Source organism: Dromaius novaehollandiae, chromosome 12 (assembly GCF_036370855.1).
Source record: "Dromaius novaehollandiae isolate bDroNov1 chromosome 12, bDroNov1.hap1, whole genome shotgun sequence".
Taxonomy (NCBI): Eukaryota; Metazoa; Chordata; class Aves; order Casuariiformes; family Dromaiidae; genus Dromaius; species Dromaius novaehollandiae.
In genome coordinates this window covers 21,441,721-21,456,544 of record NC_088109.1, presented here as the reverse complement: position 1 = coordinate 21,456,544, position 14,824 = coordinate 21,441,721, and the positions used below count along the sequence as shown (strand labels likewise).

At 51.9% G+C, this 14,824-nt stretch overlaps 1 protein-coding gene across 17 annotated transcripts in view; it reads left to right on the top strand.

The window, feature by feature from the left end:
* Positions 1–14,824, top strand: part of FOXP1 (forkhead box P1) — a 376,121-nt gene that overhangs the window by 280,534 nt on the left and 80,763 nt on the right. Inside the window, exon 1 of one of the 17 annotated variants that reach the window (XM_026110374.2) lies at positions 11,636–11,739. The exons of 15 other annotated variants lie outside the window; for them this stretch is intronic. The gene's annotated coding sequence lies outside the window, so the exon portion shown is untranslated. Of the gene's footprint in view, positions 1–11,635; positions 11,740–11,817; positions 11,935–14,824 lie in introns of those variants that run through there. One more of the 17 variants, XM_026110382.2, reaches the window with a different exon arrangement.

Here is a 14,824-nt window from a genome sequence, read left to right as displayed (position 1 = left end):
GAAATGTTTTTATATTCATGATAAATGTAATCTGCCTTTTATAAATTACTAATCTATTTAAGGTGTAACATTAATGGCACGTAATCTCGACTCAGTGAAAGCCTAGAAAATTAAAGTAGACTGAAGGCACAAGAAAGAAATGTACTTTGTGTCAAGATGAAGTTCGATGAAGCATAGAGAAGATGGAATAGATTATTAAATAAACTTGGAGAGAAGATGGAAAAGGCACTGAAATCTCTAATTTTGAAAGGAATTAGTTTACTTGATTATATGCAACTGTATCACACTCAGGAAAGTATAAGACAAATGAAAGCAAAACAAAATTTAATTGAGCTATTATTTTGCAGACTTTGGCTCGGTTTCAGACAGCCTAATCAAATTGCGCTTTGCTCAAATAACTGATGTTAAATGCAGTCTACCAGCAGATGTTTAAACGGGGACTAATTGGAAAACCTGCATCGCGGCTTTAGCAAGGCTCGTTGCAGAGGTGGCGAGGGGAGGCTTCGAGGCGGCCAGGGGTGACGGCAGTGCTCCCAGGCCCCGGGTGCCATCGACCCCGCGGTGCAAGCGTTGTGCAGAGAGGGGAGACGGCTCCGGGCACGCACAGGTTTATGAAACGGAGAGACAGGGAGAGCTACCGTTTTCGACGTGCGGTTTGAGAAGGGAGGTGAAGTGAGTTGTCCAGGGCTGGGTGGTCCCGTCCCAGGGACGGCATTGCCCTGAAGTGCTTGGTGCGTTCGCAGGGGAGTAGGAGCCTTTGGAAGAAACCCTGGTCTTCGTCTATACGGTCGTGAGGCAGAAGGCAAAAATCAGAAATACTTGTTTAAAATTTCCCATCTTTCATTGGAAAAACATTTTTTTTCCCAGTAGAAGTGTCCTGGCTAACTTAACTGGGTGGCTAAACACCTGAAGCTGTCTGGTCAGGAGATGCCAGCCACCAGCCTAGCCTGCTGGTTCACGGCCACAGCGCGAGGTCACTCGGTCTAATCCTGTTGCTTTGGCTCGTGGGGACGGGCCACGTGAAGACCTGCGCGTTGGTTATCTGTGCCCGTTGCCACTGGCTGCCTTGTGAACTGATGAGACTCCCCGTCCCGGTCTGAGGTGGCTTCTGGTTGGGACCTGTTGCCCCAGAGCTGGGCTGTAACCAATGCCTTCTTTCTCGGGGAAGTGTCTTTTAAAATGAATGCTGGTTTTGTGTGGTCTTAATATCCAGTATATAATGGAGAGTAGCCAATCTGACTATAAAAAATATATATATATAAAATATATATATGTAATTTACCAATTGGAGCCCTACAGAAGACACATTATGTTTTATGGCTTGTAAACAGCAGGGCAGGTATTTCAGGAAAACGGCAGACAGCTGTAATTTTGTGAATGTGCACAGATTACTTGGAAAACAAATATTCCTCTGCCTACACAGCTGTATTCACAACCTGGGGACCAGAATACCTTTTGCATGATTCTCGCACCTGATTCTGCAGCACATAATAACGCTCCAGTGAAGGAAGCGTTATTTAAAAGCGAAGGCAGGATTAATGCTCTCCGCGAAAGCCCGTATCACTGCTCGGGTGGGTTGTCGCTGGAACGGATAAGCCACTCGAGGAAAAATAAGACCTGGCCGAAGCATTTATCCCTTCTCTGAGCTGTCATTGATGGACACGCAGTGCTTTCCTGCGTGCCGGTGGTTGGTTTTTGTCCTTTTATTGTGCGATGAGGATTTTGTAAAGGGAAGCGTGAATAACGAACGAGAGGGGAAAGAAAAGCCCCCGAAGTGAAAACAGGGCGAAGCAAGAGCAATCAAAGCACCAGCTGCCCGGAGCCGAAGGCCTCGCGTTGATTTTGCTTTAAACTTCGTGCTCATTCAAAGGCCGTGTGGATGCAGGTTAACTTTGCTCCGTATTTGTTGCCGTGTTGCTTGCGCTGAACTGGAGCAAGAAGCGCTTTGTCGACATGGTTGAGAGACCGTTCCCTCTCACTTGGTCTGCTGCGGCTCTCCACGTAGCTGCAGGTTTTAGGGAGGTTACTCCAATTTCAGGTTGCCAAATGCCTGAGCACTGCGAAGGGGAGGCCAAATACCAGGGAGAGGTTATTTTTTATCAGGAAAGCTTGTAGGGATGCTCTGCAAAAGAGGGAAGAGTAGGAGGGAGAAGAAGCCACGGGGCAGTGGTTGCATTTCTCTTCCGCAGCCGTCCAAGATGCTGCGCTGGTCGGTTAATGAGGGAACGGATAGCTCGTCGCCACAAGCCGTGCCGGGCAGAGGAGCGTTGCGGTTTCGGTGCGGAGAGGTGACCGCACCAATGTCACCCTTCCTGAGCAGCGGCAGCAGCTTCTGCTCCTGGGAGTAGGTGGCCCCAAGACCTCCGCTGGGCAACGACGCTTTCCGGAGCAGGAGCATCGATGTAACTCAGAACATAGTTAAGATCCTTTAAAATCACGTTATTCGCAACTGACAGTGCAAGAAATAGTGAGTTTATAGCTTTTATGTCCCTTGGCTGTTATTTTTACTTGTTGCTTGGAAAGTGTGCTCATTCTGAGTCCTTCGTTCGGCTGCGTCTGCTGCGAGGGAGAACAAAACGGCTTCTTCGGGAGAGCCGGCGGTGGGCACGCCGCGGCAGCAGGGACGGCTGCAGAGCCGATCGGCCGCTAGTTCTGCAGGGGCGAGTGGACGGGACCACCCTGCCTTGAAAAAAAAGAAAGCAAAGCAAAAACAAAAACGCCCTTTGGTTTATAACTTTGATTTTGCTGTAAAAAAGCAAAAACAGAGTGAGCATCGAGCAGCCGTATTCCTTGGACGGCGTCATATAAATAATTAGCGGGGGCAGTTGCAGGATTGCGTTTGCTCTAAACAGGAATATCGCAAAAAAAAAATCCTCCCTCCCAAAATCTCACCGTCGTTTTTTCCCCCCCTTCTTGCCTATGTGCATTAAAAAAAAATCCCAGCTTTGTATTGTTAGTGTAGGTTTATGAGCCAGATTGTGCTCCGGAGGAGCACTGATGTGTCTTCCCCTGAGGTATGGGAAGATCTATGTGTGCTAAGCAGGTGTTTTCGTTTGTTTAATTGGAGCTGAGTTTAGCACAATATTACAGATAAATGAATTACACATGTTCAGTAATTCATAGAAAGTGATCGTTGTTTTGCTTAGACGCTTGTCTCCGGATTTAGGTGTGCAAAGACAGCGCCCTGGCGAGCGTGGATGAAGGTGGTCTTTCCAAAAAAAAGGCAGAAAAAAGGGCTGCGCACCTGAGGGGAGCCTGCTGCCCGCGTGCTAAAGCGGCGCTGACTATTTCTCCTTTGTTCAAATCGTCACATTTTCAATTTAGATAGTATCCTGTTTTGACAAGCTGCAAAACCACAAGTCTCCGAGAGACGCGCGGGGCCCGCGTGGAGCGTCGCCGGCCGCGGCGGCAGGAAGCTCGGGCGCACGTGCGTGCCGGGGACGCCCGCCCTCGCCGGGTCCGGGAAGCGGCGCGGCGGGTGGAAACAGCAGGAAAGCAGGTTTGCTCCTTCCAGGGTGTTTTTCGCTAGTACGTTTTTCTGCATTTTTTTTTAGTGTTTTTTTTCTGCAGAGGCTCCTGGGAGTTAACATGCGTCCAAACCCAGCAGCAATCTCGGAAGATTTGCAACGGTGCAATCTATAAACTTTTAATTATACGTATAGCTGAGTAAATAGCTTCCTTTAAACTCTGTGTAGAGAAGCACCCGTCCCACGTGCGCGCACGCACACCCTTTTCCTTCCTTCCTTCCTCCCCCTACACCCACTTCCATCGGGCCGTCTCGCCCGGGCGCCCGCGCTTGCCGCAGCTCTCCGAGGGTCCCGCGGAGGCCGGGGCTCTGCCGGCTCTTACGGGGGGGCACAGCCCGCTCGGGGGGCTGCTGCTCCGGATACTTTAAGGAGATGCAAATTGTTGGCGATGCCGCCTTATTAAACGGATTGTAGCTTTCCAATCGTTTGCTTGTGAAGTCTATTTAAGTAGCTGCCACTTAGACAACCTGAAAGTTTCTGGAAAGATAAATTGGGGTTTTTTTTCTTTCTTTTTACTGTGTTTGGAAGCAGCACCGATGACCCAGCTGGGCTGCCTGGATATCACACTGTCGAATGGGCACTTTCCGAATGAGAGTATCCGCTGGCGGTGCTTGCTCTTCACCCTTCCCCGGGAAGGAGAAATAATCATCATGTTATTTTTCTCTATGAAACCCTCAATATCTTAAATACAAGGCGAGATCTAATGGCGTAGGAGACCTATACCGGAGATGGCCTGCTTGCCCCTCTCTTTAGACAGGTCGGGTGAGCTGAGGTCAGAAGCTGGGGTCCGCGTGAGGTGGATGCTGCTGCCCCCGGGTCGATGGGGTTTGAAAGCATCCCAGGGATTTGGGGGTACTTAGTTCCTTTGGGCCCTTCTAAATTCTCAGCCATTTCTGTGTAGACGTATGCCTACACGAACGTGTTTGGAAGCAATCCAGCCGTGCGGGGTGCGTGAGCCGTGGATTTCCGGCAGCCACGAGCATCACGGGTGCTGCTGGAGATGCTGGTTCTGCTCGTGGGCCTGGGGGGGACTTGGTACCTGTTGTGCAGCCAAGGGAAGGTTGCGTCCGCAGCACCTTCAAGGCTTGCTCTTGTGCAGGTTGGAATAAATGGTGAAGTTTCTCTTGGCTCTGGCTAAGCCATGTGAGGTCCCCATTGACCTGAGCTCAGCCTTGTTTAGGGCTGATTTTGGTCATAGCTCGTTGCTAGCTTTAGCAGAGAACAAGCTACGTGGTGTCATTTGTGGTTTATTTGTGTCCAAAGGACCATCCCAGAAAATGGAAAGCAATATTTCCGTATCGGCGCGTTCGTTCTCCCTCGACGGAGCTGAGGGCTCCACCCCGCACGTGCTCCCAGCTCCTTCCAGCTGCCTGGTCCCAGCGCCGGACCCTCGGCCCTTCTCCGCCCCTGCTTCCAGGGACGCTCCCTGCTCCCTTTGCTTTCCGTCTGCATCTTTGTTGTGTGGCAGGATCAGTAATAATAGTTAATAATTAGCAGTTCAATAGCACTCTTCACCTCCAAAGCAATTTTGGGCATTAAATCAGTGCAGCTCCGCTGGCAATGTTCGGATATCGACTGGCTGCTTCTCCAGTGTCGCAGAGGCAGCAAAACCGGCGGTTTTAGCTAGGCCAAAATAGGGTCTTTTTTTTCTTCTTTTTTAAGAGCACAAAATTGGCAAAAAATAAAATTTTCTCTGAGGCTGACACTTTGTTTGCCAAATTTCAGCAGAGAGCCAATTTTTAAAGCTGAGTAATAAACACCTAAAAAGTTCTGGTTTATAATGGCAGTGCTGAAAAGCCATTAAGCGCATGGCTATAATATGGGAAAGCCCTCTTGGAAGAGGCGAAACCCCGAGCGGCCCTGCTTCGCCTCGGGTCCTCCCCAGCACCCACCTTCCTGAGGTCGCAAACGGGCTTGGCCGCCTCCGACCATCTCCTTTTTACCGGCTAAATCTTCCCAGCAGCGTAGTAAAATAGTAAATCGACCCGTAAAAGAAATCAGTAAACGAAGGGAGCCGCTCTTAATGTGCCAAGCCAAGATGAGTAATTATACCTGAGGACGTTTCCAAAGTAATACGTGTTAAAGGTGTAAACCTATTAAAGGAGAGATTTTTCTGTACAGGGAACTTATGTAGATAGAAGGATTTGCACTGTATTTTATTCCTGTATTATAAGGTATAAGGAACGTTTGAGCAAATCCAGTCACTCCTATTATTGCGATATCATACGTTGTTTCATACCGGTTTATGTGGTTCTTCAAAAACTTTGGCACTAATTCTCCTCGTATTGTTGGGAATTTTCCTCTCCGAACAGAATTCTTTTTCTCAAACAGTTAATTAGATTTTGCACTTCAAATACAGTTCTTATTTTTTTCTTCCTCCCCAGAATAGGGGTGTTAGATCCATTGTGCCGGCCAAATTACAGTTTGGGTAGTTACATTCTCCCTGCTTAATCACCCTGCAATTTCATTCGAGTGAAGGATTTTGTGCCTCAGGTGTCCCGAATTCCTCCCGAGGGCTGCGTGGCAAAGGCGCTGCCACCATCCACCCCAGAAGTGGCCGCATTTAACGGCAGAAAGTTGTTGTCTCCTCGCAGAGCGTCAATAACCCGGTTTCGCTCGCGGAGACGGATTTCTTTGCAGCGTCACTCAGTCCTGACGCTTTGCAGCGCGTCTGTGTTTCCTACCCTCGCGGCCCTGCCCCGGGTTTGCCGGCGGATCTCCAGGCTTTCTCTTGCTATGTAAATGCAAATCTGTGTTAAGGGGCCCCAGACAAGTGCCTTTATTTGCTGGGCTCGCGCTCCCGCTTCGCTCCCGGCAGCCCCGGCCCTGCACCGGCGCAGGGAGGCTGCGGATATTCAGAGCTGGGCGTCCAGCGACGCCGGTTTTCTTGTGATCCGTGGGAGAAAGGGAGTGCAACGTGCGGTAGCCGGATTTGCATTGGAAACGGCCGTGGCCGTGCTTGCAGCGAGGGTCCCCGCGGGCTTGGCCGGGGGAGGGAGGACCCTTTTATTTCCCTGGATTTGGGTCCCGATCATTTGGAGGTGAGCTGCGGATCGTGCCGTTGCAGGGTGATAGGCTCGCTGGAAGCCAGAGTGGAAGTACACCCCCAAAAAAGCCCCAAAACGTGCAATGAGCCCTTCATGTTGCAAAGAAATACGAACCGACTGGATGACCCCAAGGGATCCAAGTGCAGAGCGCGGTGCTGGAGCTGGGAGGCTGCTTTAGCTCCTCTTGCTCTTCCATGAGAAACCAAACGTGGAACATCAAAATGGTGGCCATGGCCGAAGGCCGGCGCGTAGACGTCGGGTCCATGGGGAACCAGGGACATTAACTTCTGGTAGCTCCTCCTGGCAGCGCGATGCCAAGGGGAGGGTGTTCTGGTCACGGGGACGTGCAGTCCTCGGAGGCTCCCGTGTATCCCTGCTGGCAGGACGCCGTCTTGGCTTCGACGGTGTCCGCCGACTTGGGAAATTACACGGTTCTGCCTCTCTTTGGCAACGCGTTTTAGCCCCTGGACGTGGAGGTTCGGGCATGGTGGCACCCGTTCCCTGGGGCAGGAGCAGCGAGGCGGCAGAGCAGCCGGGAAGCTCTGGTCGCCGGTGCGTCCGCGGCGCGAGGGCTTCCCGGGGCCCCAGCCCACCACGGAGGCTGCCGCCTCCACGCCGCCCTGGGGGTGTTGCATCTGCAAAATTAACTGTTTTCTTCTTGGAAGAGAAGATGAGCAAAAGCTCCTCCTCAGCTGCCTCTTTTTAAGAAATGCGTCTTTTGAATGTTGGAGGAAAAGTTGAGCTACGAGTGCACTAGATACGCCGTATGGTGGCACCTCGGGGACCGCTGAAATGAGAACAGTGGCCCATTGCTGCTGAGAAGGGGTTTTATTGGGAAGACGCCGACACGCGATCCCAAGAGAGTGCGTAAAAAGCAGCAAGATGCCCATCAGTACTGAGGGTTATTCTCCCAGACAAGCTAGGATATATAGTTTCGTGCTCTCGGGCTGCGTTTGAGTAAGCGCTATAATGGGCTAACAGGCATTTTTACATAAACGGTCTCGTATTTCATCCGCATTATTTTCACTTAAACCCGTGGCAGCGTACGTATGTGTGTAGATAAGTTGTTGTGTAAGTAGGATTGATTTTTTTTATAGGGGTGCTTTTTTGTGGCGGTTGTCCGATGAGGTGAAGCATCAAGTCTCCTGATGATAGAAGCAAAATTACCAGGAGAGGGCAGTGTGTATAAAACTATATTTCAAGCCAATCCTTACCCACCTTAGCCCCAGAGTGGGGTTCCACCTCCAGAGGCGAAGCCCCCGGCGCTCGCGCAGGTCCCGCTCACGGTGCCCGCTGTTAAGATAGCGCATCTGGCCAGCAGGTAGGAGATGATCTGTTTGGTGTGGTCAGGAGTTCAGCAGTTAATGCTTAGCAGCAAAAAATCATTTGATTGACATTTATTTTGTTGATGCTTCATTCTGGGTTTCTTCTTCTTTTTTTTTTTTTTTTGCCATGGCAACTTTAACGTAATGACAAAATACCTACTTTGCCTCTTGGAGCCATGGCTGTTGTCGTGCCTGGTAGAGTATTTTGGTACGCGGTGGTTGTTGTTTTAAAGTAGAGGTGTTGCCATCTCCTACCAGATGCCACCGCTGGTATTTCCTGTCCTGAGCAGGAATTTGTGGTTCTCTCTGGGTGACTGCTGCGTTTCAGGCCATGGCAAGAATGGGGTTTTAATGGCAACTGTGGCATTTCCTCTGCTGGACGTGACATAAACGCTATCTTGCAGAATTAAGGAAAGCAGCAGAGAATGGTTAGCGGTGATTGCCTTTCAATATATTGTGTACTTTGGGGCAGAAAAATAATTTTTGAATGATGCCCGTGCCTCCTTGGAACAATTTGCACACTGTGCTGCGAGTGCTGCAGACCTGCTGGTGGAAGAGTGCGCTAATAAATTTTACTTTGTGGCGGAAACAAGAGATTACAGTTTATTAGGAAAGGAGATGGCAATTTATTAAGATGAATCAAATTTGAATGCGGAGCAGAATTGTTGCCGTTTTTATTTATTTATTTATCTTGGCGCTTTGGGGAGGTGCAATTATATAAAATTTGTTGTTTACCTGTGATGCTTGATTCATTATTAATATTTTTATGTTTAGAGGGAACCATAATTTTGCTGAAATGTCTTCCATAACTCCTGCACAATCATATTCATAACTCACCTGAATGTTGACATATCCTGCTGTGTATATATAAATTAACTAGTAACACTGGCATTATAAAATGATGCATTAAATGAAGATGTGAATGGTAATTTAAAGCATGCCATGAAGTGAAATTTAAACCATTGTGCAGCACGGAGGGGATTTAAAGTGGCTTCCTCCCGCAGAATTTGCAGGGACAAGAAGGAGAATGACAGTTTCACATCAAAAAAAAGAAGTGCAGCATGAGCACAGACATTACTGAAATGTTAATGGCTTCAGTGGTCTGTTTAGAGAGACCCTAAAAATCGCTTTTCTGCCTGAAAATATTTTACTCTGCGGTGTCAGCTAAGATTATTAAAAATGAGCAAAAAAAAATGTTTACTTTGTACTTTTTCTCAGCACTTTGCGGATAATAAGTTTCACTGTTTCCTGTTTAGTCAGTTGTTTTCCTCGTTTGTTTTCATAGGTCTTTCAGACAGCGACAAGGGAAAATGAAGCATTCTCAAAACAGGAAAATGTGATTTAACCCCAGAAAAATGGGCCTGGGGATCCCGGAGTGGGAATAGCATCCGAGAAGGCTTTTTAACTCAGAACTGCAAAAAAAACAAAACAAACCCAAAGCAGCTTGCTTTGAGATCGGCAGTGCTCCCCGGTGCCGCGTCCCGGCCCCGGCGCAGCACAGCTGGGAAGCACCGCTGGGCCAGCGCTCTGCTCCGGATCGGTGCGGCCGTAGCCGGGGGCAGGACTTGACCCACCATCTGCTTCGGGAGAGCGGCACGGGAGCCGCTGGGCCCGGGCTGCCCGGGGCCCGGTCCTGAGGGCAGGAGCACATGAATAGCTGTCTTTGGTGGGAACCACCCAGTGCTGGGACTAGGCATAAAATTCCCTAAATTAGGGCAGGTTGACTCTGATTAGAAGAGGTTACTAAGATTTTTTCTTTTAACCTGTGACTGCCGCTTAACACGAGTCGCGTTTCACGGGCGGGCAGCGCCAGGCAGCCACCCAGCCCAGCGCGCTCGTCCCCGGTTGGTTTTAATTTGCTGTTTTATCTGTTTGGAACATGCCTGTTGGATCTGGTAGTCTGCATGTGATGACTGTCCATAATTGAATGGATTTAAAGTGGGAGTTTATGGTTCTTCTTGGTCTTCTAAAATATTTTGCTGGCTTAGAAAGGCATTACATCTCATGGTGACCTTACTTAACAAGTGCTGCCATCTCCGTTACGGAGGGAATAGACTGAAGTTCTCAGGCCACAGCAGATGTTGGCTGAGCTTGCAGGTATGAAGCTTTTACACGAAAGGGCATAAAATGCCGTAAAAATACTGCTTGCAGGCTCTGTAGCCAGCATTCAGTGCTTAGACAGCAGCTTTCGTTTTCAAAGTGTTTTGCAAATATTGGTCTGCGGAAGATCCCGAAATGAGTCGTAGCGTGCCCGTTTGCGCTGCGGAGGCCAAGCTTTGGAGGCCCTTGGCCATCTCTGGGAGGTGGGCAGACAGGCAGCCCCCGGGCCAGGCCGGACATCTCCCGGACTGGGCTCTCGGGAAGAGGGCATCCATAGCTATGTTAAAAAAAGAGAAGTTTCTAGGTGACTTGCCCGAGGCTGGGAGAATTGTCAGGGCCAGAGGCAGCATTATGAGTTTGCTTTCCATGGCCTTGTGCTTGTGTTGGGCTGCTTCTTCGCCCGGGAAAGAAGTGCCTTGAACAAAGTGGTGACCTTCATATCGTGCCATTTCTCCGTGGGCACCGTGGGAGAGAGCTCTGTGGACGGCACGCGATGGGTCGGTGGTGGGGGCAGGACGAGGGCACCGCTCTGTCGAGGAGCCGCGGGTGCCCGGAGACGGCTCCGTTAGAAAATACGAATCGGATACGTGATTTGAGCGGGGTTTTGCGTCGTGTTAGTGCCAGGAGTGTGTGCTGGGGAAAACAAGATCAGCAGTTTCCAAAGTGGGGTGTGTGGAGAGCATCTTTGGACAGGTCTGCAGAGAGCTGCCCGGGCGCCTGGCCCCCTCCTCCGTTTCAGCCGCGAAGTTGTATCACGAGCGTGGAAAACGCCCCGAGCTGCTTCTCGCGGACGCTCCTTTTCCGCGGGAGCAGTCGGCGATGCTGCCGCAGCGATGCTCTTCGCAAACGTCCCGCGGAGAAGGATGTCGTCCGCGAGAGAAACTGCGGAAAAGTTTACGTCCGCGCGCTCGGGGCCGGGGACGCGCTCCCAGGGCTGCTGTGAAGCCCGGGACGGGAGGGCCTCTCCCGAGCGCGGCAGCGGTGGCTCCTAGCTCCCCGCCCGCGTTGCCGGTTCCCGTTGCCGCGGAGCGGCCGCGCCTCGGCCGGGCCCTGCGCGCTGCCCTGCCCCTTTAAGAGGCAGGCGCGCTCGCGGCCGCGTGGGCCGTTTCTGGCAGATTTAGGGTCTTGCCAAAGATGCCCTTAGTCCCCTGTTAAATATTCATGAGAGGGTGGGGTCACGTTTTGGTGACCTGCAAAAAATCCCGTTAATAAATTCGCTTCCCGGCACGGGAGCGCGTCGGGGTGGGCGCAGCCCGCTCCGCGCCCGAGTTGTCCCCAGATCGGGTCCTTTGTGCGGGCTGCGCGCGGGGCTGGGTGGCGGCGCGGCCGAGGCGCCTATTGTCTCCCGGGCCGCGGCTCTGCGCGCCGGCGGCCGTAGCGCGGTTGCCGCTGCTGCAGCCAACTTGCCCGCGAAGTAGCTCCCGCGGGAGGGTGTGCGCGGAGCGGGGCGGCTGCGCGGCCGCGCAGGGGGCTGCAGCCCGGGGTGGGGGGTGGGGGGTTGCCGCGCTCGCTGCGCGGAGGGGCTGCGCGGGGCGGGGGGGAGGGGGGCGCCGTCACCTGCGGGCGCGGGCGGGGCGCGGAGCGGCGCGGAGCGGCGGGGCGGGCCGTGATTGGCGGCGCGGGGCGGGGCGGCGCGGGGGGGGCGCGCGGCTCCTCAGCCCGCCCGTGCTGCCGCGCGCCGCTCCGCGCCGCTCCGCGCCGCTCCATGGCCCCGCGCGCCGCCCGCCGCCGCCTGCCCAGGTGGGTCCGCGCCGCGCAACCGGGGGGGGCTGCGCCGCCAGCTCCGGGACGGAGCCGGGAGCCGGGAGCCGGCCGCCTCGCACGCCTTGTGCTTCCTCCCCACCGTCACCTTCCTCCCCACTGTCTCGCTCGGGCTTTCCTTGCCGCGTTCCTCTAGTTCCCCGCGTGCCGTGATGTGTAAATAACAGCAAGAAGGTACAGTGCGCGCTTTGTAACTTCGGCTCTGGAAAGTAACCAGATAGCGTCTCTCTTTTCCTTTCCCCCCCTTTTCTCCCTCTTTTCCCCCCCGTGTGTGCATGCATGCCTTTTGTTCTGGTAGTTTAAATTTGCGTACTTCCCCGGGCTGTTGTCAGCGTGGCGGTGCAAGTCGCCGCCGTTCTCGCAGGGCGCAGGAGGAGAGGGGCGAAGCACCGCGATGCAGCAAATACTTTGTCAGGTTTAGATGTCAGGAACTGCGATGGTTGAATTTATTTGCTAGTCAATTTAGCAGTGGGAAATTAAGTGAGCGAGCTTGCTTTTTGACGTTGACTCGTGTTATGAACTCCAGCGAAATAAATGTAACAGGATCTAAATGTAGCTAAGTTAAGTGTCAACCCTGCAATACAGTATTTCAGCGCAAATGAGATGATTTTTCTAGGGTGGTGGTAGTGGGGAGGAGGGAACCCTTAGGAAGTGGGTGGTAAGTTTAGAGCAAAGTGCATATACACTCTTCCTCTTTGGGATTAACTCCTTCAAACCCAGCCGCTCTCCGAAAACACTGAGTGCTCCAACTTGTCCTTGTCCAACGTAAAAGCCCAGCAGGTCCGAAACGCGGCACGGTCGTCGCGACGCGTGTGCCGGCGCTGGAAACGCTACCATTTTATATTTTTAAATAAAAACAAGTTTGGTGGCAGGAAATGTGAATCATGCGGAGTGACTAAGATCTGTTTATGAAAACGAAATGGTTGGATTTATTCTAGCAAGGAGGGTTGAATTGCTAACTAAAATAAATTATCAAAGTTTTTATCTAATGAAAAGTGACTGGAGCATGCTAGCTTGCCTCTTTGGAAATGAGCTGAAATGCTAAAGTCCTTTTCATTTGGAGAAAAGCTAGTTTTCATGCCTGGTGCTTACGGGCCTGATCCTGGACTAACTTGCAAGTGTGGCATAGCTGTGCTGGGAGAGGAGTTTTTCTCTCCCAAGCAGTAGAAGCTCTGCTGGTGAGTGAGCATTGCCGGATTGGACCCCTCATTAGTATATCTACTGTTCAAGCTTTCAGGCATCTTATATGTTTTTGCATCAAGTTTGAAAGCAATCCTCATTGCATCTGTCTCTTTTTAAAGTCCTGCCTAAAACACACGTTTATGTGGGACTGTCTCGTTAGCGGTGCATCCGTTTGGGTGAGAGCCGTGTCTTGTGGGCCGTGCATTTATCCGAAGTGGCAGTCTAGGAGAGCTCTAAAAGCAGCACGTCCCCCCTTTTCCCGTCCCGCGGAAAACGTGCTTTCAGAGGGCTTCGGAGGATCTCGTACGACCGCTTCCAAAAACGGCATTGATAAGGCTGCGGGGCTGGGACGCGAATCCTGCCCGAGCAGAGTGGCTGCCTTGGCCTGGAAAGCGATAGAGCCGCGCTGCGCGCTGATTGGGCTGACACTTTATAATCAAAGTTGATTTATTGTTCATTAGTAGTGCATTAGCCCTTTCAGGCAAGACAGTTATTTGTGTAGCGGCCTGTCAAACAAAAGACTGCTAGCACCTGTCATTTCCAAACCCGAGATAAGCGCGCAGATATCCAGATAACGCAAGCCGAAATGCACGGGAATGAGGTAAAAGTTCTAGCAATTTCCCTTTAAGACAGAGCGTTTTATTGACCCCGCTCATGCCGAGCAGCTCGAGTCGGCCTGCGAGCCGGCGCGTTCCCCTGACGGGGCTCGTCGGGCCGAGGAGCCGCCGCCGCCGCCGCGCTCGGCCGGCCTCCCTCGTGGTCCCGCCGCGGCCCCTCGGGGCGAGGAGGTACCGCGCCGGAGGAAGCCGGGTGCTGACCCGCACGATACGGCTGCCGTTTTGTAGCCTTAACCTAATTCTGCCTGGTTTTAGTTGTAGCCCCAGAGCCCGGTGGAGGCAGGTCGCGCGTTTGCTCCCCGCTCCCGTCCCGCTCTCCCCGATGGACAGATGCCATGAAGCGATGCTCTCGCTGGCAGGGGTTAATTATATGAAAACTTGATGACATCACGGTAGAGCTGTGAGAATGTCAAAATACATCTGCTGCCGCATCCAGACATATTGCTCTCGGCTCCCCCCCTGCACCGGCTCCCTCCCCTGCTCCGAGAGGAATGAGCTCATGACATAAAACAGAAAACAACACAAGTGTCAAAAGAAAACAAAATTAGTGAACTTTTGTCTGCCACCATAGAAACGAGGATTAACTTATGTTATTCCAGAGCGTGGAATGGAGACTATCTGCATGAGGATATATAGTGTATTGTCTTCTGTGAATTTTCATTTGACAGGGATTTTGGAGGCTGTGATCTTAATTAAATCTCAACTGACTCAAATAATGCATCTAAAGGCATGCAGTGTTGCGTAACCTTGCTGAGTTGGTAAACCATAAATCATCAGAAAGCTTATGATAGGAAGGGCTGCTTCGAAATTTTTTTTGTTTGCTACAGTTGGGGTTTTTTTGTTTTTTTTTCTTGTTTAACATACTGTGCTGTGCTAGTGTGCCCTCCCTCCCCTTTTTTTTTAAACAGCATGATTTTTGCTTAAAAAAAAAGAGGTGAGCTCTAAGACATGCTCGGACCAGCCACTCCAGCTGAACTAAGCAGAAGTCATAGATACGATGGGATTGGCAGGGGAGCGACGAGACGGCAGCGCTGCCTTTCCGGGGCTCGCTCTGCTGATGGGAAGGGGTGAACGCGTCCGATCGCGCTGCGTCTCCGTGGTCCCCGTACAGATTTCCAAGGCGTAACTCCCAGCGCCGGGCTGGGATTCATCCCGCCGCGCGCACGGTTACCGGGCAGCCCTGTGCAGGGATAACGTGTCGCCCGTCGGTGCGATGGGTCGCGGGCGCGTTGTTGAGCTGACGGGCAGTGGGCTCGGGCTGAGCT